The sequence below is a fragment of the Neolamprologus multifasciatus genome, chromosome 5, assembly GCF_963576455.1.
Source record: "Neolamprologus multifasciatus chromosome 5, fNeoMul1.2, whole genome shotgun sequence".
Classification (NCBI taxonomy): Eukaryota; Metazoa; Chordata; class Actinopteri; order Cichliformes; family Cichlidae; genus Neolamprologus; species Neolamprologus multifasciatus.
In genome coordinates this window covers 12818003-12833313 of record NC_140443.1, presented here as the reverse complement: position 1 = coordinate 12833313, position 15311 = coordinate 12818003, and the positions used below count along the sequence as shown (strand labels likewise).

Genomic DNA, 15311 nt, shown 5'->3' with positions numbered 1-15311 from the left:
TCGACATCCAATGTCATGCAAAGAGGAAGGCAGCTGCTGTGCTGTTCCCTCAGTGGTACGTGCATAACGATTGCATAATATCTGATTTAACTATCCTGATGAGTCTGAACATGTTTTTCTCCAAGCATAAATCTGCATAAAACGAGTTCACCTGGGAAGCTGCAGTCATTTTTTTCTAATGTCCAGCTAAATATGAAAAATTGGCTAAATAATGCTAACATATTTGACTCTAATAGTATCAAATGCTTTAAACTGACATTTAAAATTTTTAACTTAAAATTATGTTTTTTTGTTTTTTTGTTTGAGTTAGTGAAAGATGGCATATTATCAATATTCTGATGCTAGTTTAATTTGAAATGATTGTTTAACATATGCTTAAGGTTTACAGGTTAAATGATCAAAGTTTGTATTCTAAAACACACAGTGTTTCAGGTATGAAAAAGCACAACTTCATCTGTACAGAGAAAAACACAAAAGAATGCAAAACTATTAGCACTTGGAGAAGAATGCAAAGTACCACATCACAGCCTATCTTAAACTAGTGGGGATAGGTTAATTGATTAATCCAAATTGCCCATAGGTGTGAATGTGAGCGCAAATGGTTGTCTGTCTCTGTGTGTTAGCCCTGCGACAGACTGGCGACCTGTCAAGGGTCTACCCTGCCTCTCGCCCTATGACAGCTGGGATAGACTCCAGCACCCCCCGCGCCCTGAAAAGGAGAAGTGAATGGATGGATGAATATACACAAAGTACTGTAGCCCAAAAAAATATTTGCCCAAAAAGATCCCTCCAACTACTTGTCCATTATTTTTCCAGCTGGCTCCTGTTGACACTAGAAGAGAGGAGGGTCGATATAGACTTCCAAAAGGGAAGAATGTGGTATAGAATTAAGCCTTTTCTTAAAACATCAACTGATCTCATCTAATGAAATGATAAATACAAAAAAAAAATGTTTCTGCAACTGTTTCTGTGGCAGCAGGGTTGCTGTAAGCTTCGCAATATTGAAATGAAACCAAGTGAAATCAACAGCTGTCTGGAATCATCAAGTGGGAAATCAAACACAAATCATCACCGTTTTGTGTCATCACTTTAAGCTCTTGAGCTGTATAACATAAATTTCTGTATCTGTAAAATAGATGTGAGTTCATGTACAGTATGCGGTATTGTTATGAACATGGGAACTGAACTCCTTACTAGATAAAAGCACACTTGTCATACAAAAAGTTGTATTTTATATGAGATAGACAGGAATGTTTGATTTGTCATATTGCCGTACTGTGCTGTTTATTAAAGTGGCACAGTATTACACAGTTAAAGTTTGACCATTTTTTTATAGCTGAAAATCAAATGAAAATCAACCTTAACTCAACCTCTACACCAATGAACAACATTTACTGTAACAATGTGTCTTTTCTACTGAAAGGAATGAAATCAAATCAGATCAAGGATGTGAAAGAGAGACTCCCAGTGGACGCCCAGTCTGTAACAGCAGGCTTCCACATAAAAGGAACCGCCACAGGGTAATTCCCCTGTTTGATGGTACACTTGGTGAGCTAGCCAACCAACAGTGGGAAAATAAATACATGTGACAATCTGTGCTATTTCTACCACCTTTTTTGCATTCAGATCATTAGTAATTTTCTTTTTTGCATTTCTGCCCCTTCAACTGATTTTCAAATGTAGAAATTATTCATTATTGTTCTGACCACTTTCTTCTCATCTATTTCACACTTACTGCTCTTTTTTCTTATATTTTTGTCATTTATAAACAAAATATCTAGTTTACATCTTATGGACAAACAGTAGCGAAATCAATTCAATCTTATGTCACTGTTCTTTGATTTTCTCTTAGTATATTGCATGAGTTGGAAATTAATTCTGAAAAATCCCAAAAAAGTAGTCAGTTGATGCTCAGAGATAAAACCCCAACCCTAACCCAAAGGGTCAGGTGGTAATTAAACTTCAATAATATTTTTTAAATCATTTAAAATTAACAAACCAATAAATCAGCATATGGTTCATCTAAAAATAAGCAAATTTGATTTAGACACGTTAGAGCACATTTCTTGTTAACACCCCTTGTTACGGATATTAAACCCTCTTGTGAAGGTTTTTGTTCGGTTTTCAAAGAACTGCTGACCATGAAAATTCCTACAGATATTTGCATTTTGGAGCACCTCTGGCCTATTCCTTTAATCACTTTACATTTTTCCATCATTCAGCACACTGACTTGTGTGCTGTCACACATCGACTCTTCCCTTAGACTTATATTAATCATTGTTAGGGAATGATCAGCATTATTCAAATAGTAAGTCTCTACTTATTTTACTACAAAGGAACAGCTAGATAGTGAAACCTAAATCCACTTATCCTATGAGGTTGTGCATGTTCTCCACATAGAAAGGCCCCAGCCTGATGGGGACCTTCTTGCTGTGAGGCAACAGTGCTAAATGCCACTGTGCTGCCCCTTCATAGACATCCTTCTAAAATAAAAAAAAAATGTTATTTCAAAAAAAGTCAGGACCTGATTTATTATGATTTTATCAGTGAATATCAAATGCTTGCTGTTCAGAATTGATTGAGGGCTAATGTGGTTGAGGGCACATGGTGCAGTTTATTTATGGAAATGATAAGAAATGAATGGAAACTGGGACAAAAACAAGATCAGATTCTATAATTACATGATAGGAAGAACCACCATAACCTCTTTAAACTGCTGGGGTTTATTTAAACAAGACTCACAGTGTCTAAAGAATGAGTTAAAACACTCTATGGTCGCTTTACCCAAATCTTTAGTGTAATATTTAGTGCGGTTCTTGAAATGTCTAATTCTGACTTCTGATTATAAATTCCTTGAGCAGTGCTTGCTCATATTCCTCACCTTGATCACCGAGTGACAGAGTTTACTTGCATCTTCCAGTCACATAATATGCAGCACTCTTTAGAGCACTTTTCTCAATCCTTGCAAAAAATGTCACAACATAATATATTACTCATGAGCAGTGTCCCTAACTTTCAGCCCTATGTATGAGACATTAAACATTGATTACAGTGCTGACAAAACAGATACTTACATTTAGTAGTTTACTGAGACATTAATAATATTATTGTTATCATTATTATTATTATTGTTGTTGTTGTTGTTGTTGGTTTTTTTAGCACTACCATACATAAATGGATATCAAGACCACCCACCTATACTACCTCATAAACAAGATTATGAATTAGAATAAAAGAGATGACATATTAAAATAATTTATTTATTTTTATTTTTTCAATAAAAGGTAAGACTTTTCTAAACTGCATGGTTTCAGTTTTTTTGTCATTCCACTACTTTTTAGGGATTCCTGCATTGATTTTTTAGCTCATAAAAAATCAAAATGTTCCAGCCTGACACTAAGTTTTAAAAATTATATACCCACTTGGAAAAGCACCTTGTGCATTATCTTCTTTCAGTTCTTATATAGGTTGCATGTAAAGATCATGAATTTGTGAATCTAACAGGCAATGATAAGTTTGCTAACTTATTTATGAAGACTGACACTGAGAGCAAGGCTTAACTTTCACAAAAGCTGCAAAAAACCTCAAAATGTTGCAACTTTTACAACAAAAAAATAAATAGATGCTAAAATAAAAATAAAAATAAAATAAAATAATAAATTATGGATTCCAATCCATTCGAGGAAGTTAAAAGTAAATCAGACAGCACAAGTTTCTTGTCAATGACAGTATGTGCAGATGTGAAAGCTCTAACAGAACACATGATGTTCCTCATGCTCCAAATAGCATCAAGCAGAAAGACAGTTAGAAGGAGAGGGGGACTTTTTTTTCTCCTCGCAGCAATGGCAGAAAACTCTTGAATGCTGTTCTTCCCCCGCGGTAGATCAAAGTTGGAACAGAAAAGAGACAGTTCCCTTTTCTTCTGCTATGCTGCTGATCTCTCTCTGACTCTGTACATTTGGATGGCTTCCTGTGCTTGTGTTGTGTGTTGTGCATTAAAACACTGCAAGTCAATGTCAGTTACATAGTTGTAAGTGAATCTAGCTGTCATGTTTTTAATAGTCAGCTAAATTTAAAGGTGGACAGGGTGGCATGTACTGTAGGCCTTGGCTCTAAAACTTGTGGGCATGTGTGTGTAACTGTAGCTTATATGTACTTCTGGAAGAGGAAGATAGAGATTGAACTGGAGGGTTTAGGAGGATATAATAAGATACTGCTGATGCAGAATTTCATTCTACCTTGCCCCTTTGTCCTCTAAACAACTTGCTCTCCTTCAGGTTTAAAGTGAAATATTTATACTTCTGTAGTGCACATTACATAGCAGCACTGTGTCTAAATGCTGTCTGTGCACTGCTTGGCATATCAAGAACCTTAATCTAATGACAACCTAAAACGTCATTTTGAAATAGCATTACAACCTTATTTTTGACATGTAAGCAAATACATAAATAGATATTTAGAATGGTATTTATGCTTTATGTTCATGTCAAAATCCTCCAGGTCCTTAAATGATTTGTCTTGTCCAATCTTTTCAGTTGTCATGAAGCTCAAACCTAGGCTGGAGAATTCACGACTAACAGCTTGTGAGCAAGCCCAGATACAGTGAGGATAGGAATTTAACATGAAAAGATCTACAAAAAGTTTAAGATCACTTACTGAAAGGATGCTATAGAAATACACTAGAAGTAGCTAAACAGCACCAGGATGACTGACAAACAGGCAAGGTACTAATTCCAATATCAAATAGCACTTTAAACTAATAGCAGAGGAACTGTGTTAAATGCTGGTTTCATTTCAGGGTTTTTTTTTTTCATGTACAATGTTGTTCCTTTCACATTTTAAATCATCCAACATTTTTCCTGTAAATGACTTTTTACATAGATTGTCATTACCAGAGGGTGCAGGTCCTCTTGTGGTCTGGCTAGAAATAATGTACATTCTGAAATTATAAAATAATGGAATATAGGATTTTAGTGTTTAATTTTATGATATGCCTAACATTTTCAGTGGATAACTGGTCTACATGGGAATCAGGCCACTTTAGCCCCAAGGTCTGTTTCTTTAGTACCCTACAATGGAAATCAATACAGACTGTATCTTTGGTTGAAATCTTCCCTTTATTTAATATTATTATTCTTAATTCCTGCACAGAGATTACATTAAACTGGCCTCTCCAGTCTGACGCTTCAAACAGAAAGCAAACAGGCATTTATTTTCTTCAAATCAAATGGGAACTTTTTTTTTTTTTTATTGTTTTTTGTTTTTTAAGAAATGGGAGTACAGATCTTCAATCTACCTAATAAAATTTCAGTAGTAAAATGTTATGAATGCCCAAAATGTGGTATTAAAACAGTTACGTTTAATCACAGGCATTAGACCCAGTCCTGAATGTTTCCAGATGGTTATTCCATCTGGGGGCAGGTCATTGGTTAGTGATGCTTGGAACGTTTTTCCCAATTCTGTCATGGGTGTCTACCAGCCAATCAACCTCCCGACCCAGAGAATTCAGAGTGGAAGCAAATTACCAATTTTGTTTTCAGAGTGTGCTGAGTCAAGTGGCTGCGTTATATATATGTATAAAAAAAGCACCTCTTTTGTCCCCTATTTCTCTTTTCTTGTGAGCTGCCCTGTTCGGATCAGCCTTCTCAAGTAACTATCCTGGCAAGTGGCCTTTTCTGTAGTCAGCTAGACGTTATGGAGAGGGTTTAAAAGAAGCAGAAACAACATTCACTGGTATTATATAGAGTCATTTTGGAATTCCAATGCTACTTTAATTTCTTGAAGATGAGAATTATATGCATTACTAGGTAATAGTAGATAATGCAGTAACACTGAATATTGGGATTTTTGACAAACCTAAATAACTATACGTCTACTCCCAGAACGTCCACAAAAACTGGGCCAACATATTTCATTCATTTGGAATATAATAGACGCGAATCAGACTTTAAATAGGAAAAATACTTACATTGTGACTAGTTAACTCTAACAAATCAAAAATAACCAATTTCAGGCCTTTTTCCAGAAAGGGATGCTTTTAGGAACACCACATATAACTGAAGCTAACTGATAGTGGCCTAATTACATTATTTTAATCTATGTATTCATACACAAACATAGATTAAAAATAGTACATTAATTATGTTATCATTATTACATTATCACATAATGTTCACTTTTTCTTTTGGCTGCTCCATTTAGAGGTCAGCACACTGAATCACCTGCATCCATCTTGCCCCATCATAGTCACACCGCTCCTCGGTATAACCTTCTTCACTACACCCACTCAAAACATCTTTAACTTTGTCTCCAAACCATGCAAACTATACTAATTTCTAATCTTGTCCTTCCAGTCACTCCCAGTGAAAAACTCAGCATCTTCCACTGTGCCACTTCCAGTTCTGCCTCCTTTTTTAACCAGCACCACTATTTCCAAGCCATGCATAAACAGGTCTTACTTTTATCTTGAAATCACAATGTTCATACTTTTCATAAAACACATGGTTTCATAATCAGTTTTAAAATTAAAGCAAAACAAAGCAGCAGAAATAAGCAGAAAAAATTACACATGGATATCCAGTCAGTGATATAAGGTTAGAAAGATCTGGGGGAAGAGAGAGGAAGGAATTAAATATCCACCCAAACATGGCTGTAGTATCAGTGACTGAAACAGAAAGGGAGATTTAGGGCAAAGTATATGAAACAGGAAACAAGTGATGAGAGAAAACCAAAGGAATGAGAAAAAGGAGTGCTGAGGGTAGAGAGATGGGAGAGAAAAAAGAAAATAGAGATTTAACACCTAAGTTTAGCTGCTAAATATATCTTGTGAGTTCAGCCAAAGACATGGCAGTCACAATATCTGATATCATGGGTGGAATAACGCAGGGATTCTTTTATTTAAAATATTGCTTCCAGTAGTATATATTTATTGCTGGCAGTGAATAAATAAAAGAAAAAGGAAAGAAACTAAGAAAGAGATGACGCGCACACATTATCAATATAAACCCACCAAAAAACCCCAAACAAACAAACATTCTAAGACCGTCAGCAATTATAGTATAAATTGCTCCAAAGTACACGTCCAATAGGCCGCCACATTATTCCTAAACTCACACATTCCTAAACTGTGCATACTCCATTCCTTAAACAACATCCAACAGGACACCCAACTCTCAGCTTATTCTTCCTGGTTAGCCAGCTGGGCAATTTAGATTGAGCAAAAAGAAAACTAACCAAGACTGCAAGTGTCTTCCTTCTATAAACTGGTCCAAAAACAAAGATATCAAAATAAAAAAAACCTCTCCAAACTTACCACACAGAAACTGAAGTTCTAAAACAGTCTTCTGTCTGGAACATTACAACCTGAATCTGGATAAGTTCTAGAAAACAGAAAATGGACCAAAAAGCCAACCAAAACAGTGCTTGCTAATAGGGACTTGTTTAATTGTTGGGCTTTTCTCTGTATTCCTTACAATATAAAATGTATTTAGGTGACTGCTGTTGTGATTTGGTGCTATCTCTGTAACCAGAGATAGATAAATAAAACTGAATTGAATTAATGTTATTATTCACTCCTCTCTTTCTAGTGCTCAGTGTTTTCATGTTTGCATCGCTCAGCCTTGTCTTTTTGTTAGTGCCTTTGTTCGTCTTTGTTCCCCTGTCTCTGTCAACTTGTTAACTGCTCTTTGGTAATTGTCTGTTATTTCTTATTTTACCTTTGCTAGTCTACTCATCTGTATTGCTCTGGTTCCTTCGCATGATTTGTGATTCTGTGCACTGCCCTCATTATAGTCTTGTCTTTTCCTTTGTCTAGGTGTCTGTTTTGCTTGTTATTGCTACCAATGTGTTCCATTTTTTTGTGTTAATTTTGGATTCTTTTGTTTGTTTGATTGTTTGTTTTCAGGCAATAAAAACTTTTTTTTTTCAATTCAATTTGGGTAGAGTATTTAATAGAATTGTATTAACATGTTTTAAAATACTAGAAACCAACATTTGCACATAAGACAATTTAAATCATTTAGTATATCACATAAAAACTGACAGCATTATGTCTATAATTTTACATTTTAAAGTTTAAATAAGATGACATGTCCCAATAAGTCCAGCAGCTATTAGTCACATCAGATAAAAGGTTGATGTTAAATTGTTTATTTTTCAGGGATAACCATTTTGGATGCACCTTTATAATCACTGTCACATCACTTGGTAAGCACTCTCACGTTAAACTGTGCTGTTTTCTCTCTGGTAAGATGATATGATAACACTGCTATCAGTCTTGCTGCAGCCAAAGAGATAAGTAAGATGGTATGATGAGCCTTGTTGATCCCTTAGGCAAAAGTGGGTCACTTCAGCTGCAAATATAGCCCCTCAAAATAAATGCAATGGCATGTTTAAGAAAGCTGCACCCTGGATTCTTTTTAATGATAATTTGCATTGATTTTTAGAGATTTTTTTTTTCACTTCTACACTGTAAATCCAACTTAAAAAACTTACTGATTATAGCATTAACAATGTAGACAAGCCATTTTACGTCTCTGGTGGCGAGTGCCAATTCTTGGTGAGTCTTCTGATGTAGACAGCAATATCAGAATAGCAGATAATCGATATCCAGTTGAAGACTTATTGTTCTGGCTGTTAGGATGTTTATAAATGAAGGTAACAGTAAAAAAGTTAACAAAAACCTTGACTGATGTCAGACAATAAGTGGCTGAATTTGTCAATAATTAATTAAATAGGGAAATATGGGGGGAAAAGTAACTTTCTGGCACAACTTCACCTACTTGCACGGTGCATGGAGAAGAGCATATGTCTGAAAAAAAAAACATTTTCCCAGGGCTATATGGAGTCCTGTGAGAGCGGGAGAGGGTGTAGGATCACCTTTAGCAACAATAACCTGAAGCAATAAGTTGCTGTACAACTTTATTAGTCTCTGTTGTGGAGAAATTTTACCTCAGTTTACCGAGGATTGAGGACATCCATTTATGTATCTCTTAAGGTCTGCTACAGCCTTTCAATTGGGTTGAGATCTGGTCCAGATATTGCACTGAATTGCTTTTTAGCCAATCAGTTGTAGATTTGCTGTGTACTTTAGATCCTGTTGCCTTGCTGAACATGTTACCAGTTTCAGCCAAGCTTTAGATGCCAGACATATGGGCTCAGATTTGAATCTTTGTTATACAGAGGAGTCCATGCTCAGTGTAAATGACTGTAAAACAAGTTCAATTCCTCACCCCCACACCACAGTGCTCGACAATTAGCATGAAATATTGATGCTGATGTGCTGCGATTGGTTTTTTTAAACGTGGCACTGTGCACTATTGCCAGAGATCTCCACATCTATCCAAAGGACATTGTTCTAGATGTCTTATGGTTTGTTCAGAAGCCACTTTACAAACATAAGCCATTATATGCTGTATTTTTGGTGAGAGGAGACTTTCTCTTGGCCCCCCGTCCAAATAAGCCATGCATGTTTTAGTCCTATTAGTCTAATTTTATTGTCATAAACCCTTATCATGCTAACTGAAGCCTTTGGAGTCTGACTTTGGGTTTTTTGCAATTTCTCTGAGCATTGCAGGGTCTGACCTAGTGGTAAATATGCCTCGACCTCCATTTCTTTGAAGTGTGTCATTGTTCACCTGAATTCTGAGGAAGCAATACAAAGAAGCAAACAGCGCAAACTTCTGCTTTTATAGACATTGTTGAATTGGCTAATGATCAGTTAATCCAGTGTATTTGACTAGCAGCACTTTTCTGCTACTTACCCTCAGTAAGGGTAAGGGAAAGAGTAAGAGTGCAGCTTTTACAGGACTACATAAAGTCCTGTGAAAACTTTCTTTTCACATGTCTGTTATTTAATTAACAAATACCAAAGCTAGCATAATAATTACAACAGAAATTACAATAGTAGCACCATAACAAAATCAATACATTTCAAAAATATATTTTAGTCCAGCTATTTTAGTTTGTTTATATCAAACAGGTCCTTAAACTGACTGTGAAAGAAATGAGTTCTAAAAGAAATAAAATATGAACAAAGTCATATCAGTCATTTATTTTTTGATAAAACAACATAGAAACATTATAATTCCTTACTGTTGGTTTAAAAAGAGATTTCTGTACTATGTAAAAAAATAATTAGGATGTTTAAATATAAACTCCTACAAAAGCCAAATCACATTTTACACATACTTAAAACAGCTCTAGCTTTTTTTTTTAAGTTCTACTTTATAATAAAATGTCATTAGCTGTTGACACCATGTCCTGACTGAGGCATTTCTGAAAAATACAAAATAAAGATACAGCTCTGCTATCACTTCAGACATAAATGAAGACAGAAAACTAAAAAGCAGCGATGTTTGTAAGATTACTAAAGTTGGGCTAGCTGGCATATAATGGTGTGCTACGTGTTGGCTAGCTACAGAGCTATGGTTAGGATAATATGAAAACATGAGCACAGTGAAGCTGGAGGATGAACGCTAACCTTTTTCCCCTCGATAAAAGTTAACATGAGGGTTCCTGATAATTAGAGACAAATGCAATCGCATGACAAAGATGCTGTAAATGGACCAAACTTTAGTCAGCAGAACAACTGAGATTATCTATCCACATCCACGATCATTTATATACTGCTGCATGTTATGCATTGCAATCTCTGATTTTTAGCTTCATGTACCCATTTCAAATGTTTGTTAGCCTCAGAGTGATTCTTTTCTGACCCGATCAAATATCACAAGACAGTAATCACTGACTGTTTTTAGGGGCTTGTTCAGATTAAACAGAGCAAGATACAAAGCATTAAAACATGTTAAAAAGACAACAGCCTTAATAAACGCAGAGTAGTTTGGACCCGAAAGCAGGATTCATATGTCATCATTAAAAGTAGATTGGAAATGTATTTCTGTTTGACTAAGGTGGTGCAATGTTATCAGTATGATTTCATATAGGAGAAGGTTTTTATGTCAGGTATCATCAACTGCACTGTTAGATAAATCCTGTGTTTGCTGTGATCTGTTATTTCTCTACAGGCACATTAGATTATAACCCCTCTCTTTAAAGGTTAACATAGCCCATTCTTCATGCTATTTAACCTGTTCTTCTTTTGAGATCAGTTTTAACCTCCTAGGACCTGGTATCCACATATATGGACATCACATTTTGGGTTATTTAGAGCAAAATAATAAATTTTGGTCTACAAGGGCCTGATATCCACTTATGAGGACATTATACTGCTACCGTTCTATCGAAATTTTAAACAAATATCCTCATATGTGGCCCTCATTTTTCTTAGAAACAAAAATCAGGTAAAAAAAACATCTGGTAATTCTTTGTTTTTACATTCATCGGGTCCCAATATGCCCAAATATCAAAAAGAAATTAAAAATGCATGCCATGGAAGAGTTCGGGTCAGACTGATTTCCCTCTCCATCTGCATTCCTTTTGATGTGCATTCAGTCTTACTTTTTCCCTAGTTAACAGACCTTTCAGTCACATGAGTAATTGTAAATGACCTAGGGATCCAATATCTGATCACAACTTTATCCCCACATTCACCTGCCAGATTCATTATTTTGTAACAGAAATATGATGGTAAGAATGAAAAGGAGCCTTCTAAAGTGACAGTTGTTTGCTGCCAACTTGACTCTTAATGCAGGACAGCATTAATTTATCTAGTAAAATAGCCTAAAAGTGACTTTTTTTTTCTTTGTCAAAAACCTTCACAGTTTAAGTTAAACTGGAATGGATAAAATGCTTTTGTAGTATATATTTTACATTACAAATCCAGCACTTCACAATATAATTAAAATTCACACAGTCACACAAAATTATAGAGAGATTTATTCTACGCACTTAAAGCTTCCCAGTGATGGATGCCTCGAAGGCAATTTTGGCTTCAGAAATCCCAAGGACACTTTGACATGTAACAGCTCTACCTTCTACACATACAAAAAAGTACACCCCACGCTAGAAATCACCAACAGCTTTCTTAACACTGGTTACACTGATGTGCACTTCCAAACTGTTTTCAAATCCTAATGTACAGTATAAATATAATGAGTTGATTTATTCATGTATTGGACTGAATTCAGTTGATTTCACAATTTTCTGGCCATTGTGAGGCTTGTGTTTTCACCAAGCCTAACAAATTTTACCAAAGTACTTTGCTTTCTTTTTTATCCCCAAACAACTTGATCATAGTAGTACTCTAGAGGTAATAACATGCTTTACAAAGAAACAATAAAGCAAGATATGGTTTGTATACTACTTAGTCCAACCAGCTCTGAGATGGCTTTTTGAAAAAAAGAAAAGTATTTGTTGTGTAGAAGGATATAACACTCCACTGTAGTCTGAATTTGGGATTTTGTTAATGCAGGGACATTTTATGCTCCTTCAGTCTCTTTTTAGCAAATTGAAATGGTCACAGAGTCACGCTAAAATGTGTTCTGGTAGTGTGCGAACATGCCTGCGCTCCGAAATGTGCAGGAGGATTATTTTATCTATATATCCAGCAAACCTGATGGTTTGATAGATGATCGGTTTGAGTTCGAGTGGGATATGTCTGCAAGCTAATGGCAATTTCCCACCGCAGTAACACATCTAGTTTGCAGTATATTTGTCCACAGCTGCAGGAGTTCAGCGAGAGTTTCACTGTGGAACTGATAATTTCACTGCATCAAGCACAATTATAATATGCAGATTAGAGATGAAAATGTCCTCGCATGAAAATAATACAGAGGCTCAGCAGCTTGGGAGTATATTTAGGTTCCAGAACACACACATGCACGAACCAATTGTGAAAGAGTTTTAGAATAAAAGTAGGTGGGAGGATGGATTACAGTTTCACACTATCTCAATTTAACACATCTGATTCTTTTAAATATCCCAGTAAGATCTAGTTTTAGCAAACTGTTCTGGTTCTGAAACAAAGACTTTGATTATGCTTTATTTACTTTTTTTAAAAACAAAATCCCACAAAATACGTACTAATAGTTGAAGATTCTTAAGGTTAACTTTCATGATCATATCTACAGTATCCAAACCCCCATGTTATGCCTAACTATATATTTATCTATGTGCTTAACCCTAACTAACATAAGTTGGACTATTTTTAATTAAAAACTCTTTCTAAATACTTGACTTCAAATGTATTTGAAGACTGTATAACAACCTGTATTTTGTTAAAGATCCCTTTTTAAATATCAACAACAGCAAGTTTACCTCAAATTTAAAAGGTTGATAGGAACAGCTTTGTATCACATTTGTGTCTTTTGCTGCTTTACTCTATAAAGCTGTGTAAATCAGTATAATAACTACTCATTCTGTTACAGTTGAACACACGTCAGGCATATTTACACGTATTTCTCTAATATACCTTCATGATGCTGATTCTTCTTGGATTAATAGTGTGTATATAATTTATTAATGCAACGTGCACTACTCTCTTATTTATCAGTCTTATTTTTGCTTAGTTTTTTTTTTCTTTGTTGTTTTTGTATTACTGTTGTATACATACATTTTCTCCCATTATAATGCCTGTGGCACTTTAACTTTGTTAATTGTCTATCTTTGAGTCACGATATAGACCAGCTTATCGAGCTTATTTGAACAGATTGTGTGTAAAGCTTTAATGGACCTTTTAACCAATCTTTTTGTTCGCATTTTATCAGGTTTTTTTTTTTTAGTAGTTGGCAACCAGCCAGTGTGGTTTACAAGCAGTAATAAACAGCTGGACAATTTTTTGGTTTGCTGGCTGAGGACGGGTACAACAGGGATTGAAGAACACTCAGTGGGATTGAAAGCACACAAGGGAATTTAAATGCAAAAAAGGGCACATACCAATTTCTCGTTGGAGGACGGAAATTTCTGTTATACATCATTATTATTGGTGAAGCAATCCCTTGATCAAACCCACTTGTTTGCAATTCATACTAGGCATACTAAACATTTCATTGTTCTCCTGTTGCTGTAAGATGTGATGAAAGTATTCAGCAAATGGAGTATGCTGTCTGAAAGAAGAAGAAAACATAATCTACTGCGCTAGAACAGAGGGGGATGTTTGCCTTGATATTCCCGAGTTCTCTCTTGTTTTGAAAGTGACCTTTCTCAGCCTGCAGTGTAATGTTTGGTTCTCTGATGGTCGTTTGATGGCGTTTGAAGTCAGGCTGCTGTAGTATCTGCTGAGTGATTAGACAGATTGTTTTGAGAAGGGATATGTGAGGCTCAAGAAGAAAATATGCACACTCATATTTTCCTCTCTCACACATCTTAAACCGCTTAGGCTTTTTCTCTATATTGACTTTTGCCTACCGCACTCATTTTCCCTCTTGTTAATGTTTGTTTATAATAAAAGCAAGAAAAAAAAACACTTCCCAAAATTGCTTTAAAAAGAGAACCCTCTGTGAAACTCTCTACAAAGTCTTTGAAGAACATGAGGTAGACAACAAGCTGTAGCATCACCACTAGCCAGCTCAAAGCTAATTAAACAGTAGCAGTAACTCATTAACTGAATGGAGTAGCAGACAACACTGGAAAACAGAGTCACAAAAACAAGACGCAGAGTCCAACATCTCTGGAGAAGAAAAATAACTCAAACATTTCAGCACTTCCTTTCAGTTATAGAGGAACTACTGATCCAACACTATATTAGAAGAAAGGGTTTCCAACCGCGGATACAAAAACAAGTTTACTGTTCAAATGCAATGCACAGGTCAAACTTGTGAAAGGAAAATTGTTTGCCTTTAAAACATATCCTTTTACTGCTGAAATGGTTTTTGCTTACCATGACTAAATGTAGTATTACAACTAAGTCCAACAAACCTCTGCATCACTAAAATACACCGTTACAGTAATTATTCAGACGAGTGCAGAAACCAATTAAGGTAATCTGACCATTTTTTTCCTTCTAGTACAGACGCTGCTTTTCATTTTTTACTCAGAAATGAAAACATCTCTCCTTTACCAAACACCTCAGACCAACACACAGATACACACACTGGTGTCTGCAAATCACTATGTTTCACATCAGTGTTGCAATCTGCCAGCCACAGCAGCTGCATCGAGGAAACACTTGATATTATATATATTCTGACATGCCAGCCAGAGAGCTCACAAATATGCTCTGCCGTTATCTAATAAGAGAGGCAGCCAACCCATACCTTGTAAACAAAGCCACTAGTACAGAGAGAAACAATGCAGACATTTCTGTGAAACACACTAGCATTATATCACTCACATCACTCTTCAACAACATCAAAGTTTGCGCGTATGTGCACACACACACACACATATACACACACAACTTTGAGATGCAGCT

The 15311-nt window shown here is 35.7% G+C and overlaps 1 protein-coding gene across 11 annotated transcripts in view; it reads right to left on the bottom strand.

Moving 5' to 3' along the window:
* grip2b (glutamate receptor interacting protein 2b) overlaps window positions 1-15311 on the bottom strand; it is a 264699-nt gene that overhangs the window by 150230 nt on the left and 99158 nt on the right. For 5 of the 11 annotated variants that reach the window (XM_085161250.1, XM_085161252.1, XM_085161251.1 and 2 more), the window contains exon 1: window positions 1-15311. This exon is cut by the window's left edge. The exons of 5 other annotated variants lie outside the window; for them this stretch is intronic. The gene's annotated coding sequence lies outside the window, so the exon portion shown is untranslated. One more of the 11 variants, XM_085161246.1, reaches the window with a different exon arrangement.